The sequence below is a fragment of the Solanum tuberosum genome, unplaced genomic scaffold, assembly GCF_000226075.1.
Source record: "Solanum tuberosum cultivar DM 1-3 516 R44 unplaced genomic scaffold, SolTub_3.0 scf00871, whole genome shotgun sequence".
Taxonomy (NCBI): domain Eukaryota; kingdom Viridiplantae; phylum Streptophyta; class Magnoliopsida; order Solanales; family Solanaceae; genus Solanum; species Solanum tuberosum.
Genome location: NW_006239823.1, coordinates 35,331 through 37,026, shown reverse-complemented (window position 1 = coordinate 37,026; position 1,696 = coordinate 35,331).

The following is a 1,696-nucleotide window of genomic DNA, read 5'->3' as shown; positions in this document are numbered from 1 at the left end:
TATGAAGCCGTGTCTGTAGAGTCCTAGTTATCAGTGTGAAGCGCACCATATATATAATTAGGGGGCTGTAGCATTTAGGAACTATTTCACTTCTTTCACACTCATTTCGTGCGTAGAGTTTGATCTCTAAAAGTTTCCCTCTATTTCATGCTTACGCGTGTTTCAGATAATCATGCCTCCATGAAGAGCAGTCAAAGGTCGTCCAACTAGGAGGAGTGTTGAGGAGCAAGAACTACCCAATGCACCTGAAGTGCAACCGCAAGGAGAAGTCTCTAATGCTGAGTTCAGAGAGGCTATTAGAATGCTCAGTCAGGTTGTGACCAATTAAGTTGGGCAGCAGAGAGGAGCTCACTAAGAAGAGGCTGACACTTCGAGGATTCGTGAGTTCCTGAGAATGAATCCCCAAAGTTTCACTGGTTCAAGCACTGTAGAGGACCCAGATAACTTCATTGAGGAATTGAAAAAGGTGTTTGATGTAACGCATGTTGCTGATACTGGGCGAGTTGAACTAGCTACATATCAACTGAAGAATGTTGCTAGAACTTGGTTTGATCAGTGGAAAGGGGGTAGAGCTGAGGATGCACCACCTGCGAGTTGGGCATGTTTTGAAGAGGCTTTCTTGAGGCGTTTCTTTCCCCGAGAACTTAAAGAGGCTAAGGTACGTGAGTTCCTCATACATAAGAAGGATTCTCTAAGTGTTCATGAATATGAGTTGAATTTCACCCAACTATCCCGTTATGCTCCGGAAATGGTTGCGGACATGAGGAGTAGAATGAGCTTGTTTGTTGCTGGGTTGTCTCGTCTGTCGAGTAAGGAAGGAAGGGCTGCAATGCTTATCCGGGACATGGACATATCAAGGTTAATGGTTTATGTGCAGCAGGTGGAGGAAGAGAAGCTGAGAGACAGGGAAGAATTCAGAAACAAGAAAGCTAAGACAGGAAATGAGTCCGGGCAGTAGAAAGGTAATGTGAACCATTCGTACTTTCAGCAAAGGCAAAAGGGGCCTGCTCCATCATCTACTAGTGCACTTGCACCCAGAAAAAGAAGTGAGTATAATGGCCAGAATTCGCAGAATTTTAGAACTGGACCTGCACAGTCTCAAGGTAGTGTGACGCAAGGAGGTAACTAGGCTCCTGCATGTGCTAAGTGTGGTAGAACCCACTCAGGTAAATGTCGTAAGGGCCAGACAGGTTGCTTAAAGTGTGGACAAGAGGGTTACTTCTTGAGAGAGTGCCCAAAGAACATGCAAGGTAGTGGAAATCAGGGCAATAGGGCCTAATCTTCATCAGTTGCTCCCCCAGACAGAGCTGCACCTAGAGGGACTACTTCAGGTACGGGCAGAGGAACAAACTGTCTCTATGCAATCACCAGTCGTCAAGAGCAAGAGAACTCTCCAGATGTTGTTACTGGTATGATCAAAGTCTTTGCTTTTGATGTTTATGCTTTGCTAGACCTAGGAGCAAGTTTATCTTTTTGTGACCCCTTATGTTGCAAATAAGTTTGATGTTCTTCCTGAGAAACTTTGTGAACCCTTTTGTGTTTCTACACCTGTTGGAGAGTCTATTCTAGCTGAGCAAGTTTATCGTGATTGTGTCATTACCATCAATCACAAAGACACCATGGCTGACTTAATTGAACTAGGCATGGTAGATTTTGATATCATTCTAGGTATGGATTGGCTTCATGCTTGTTATGC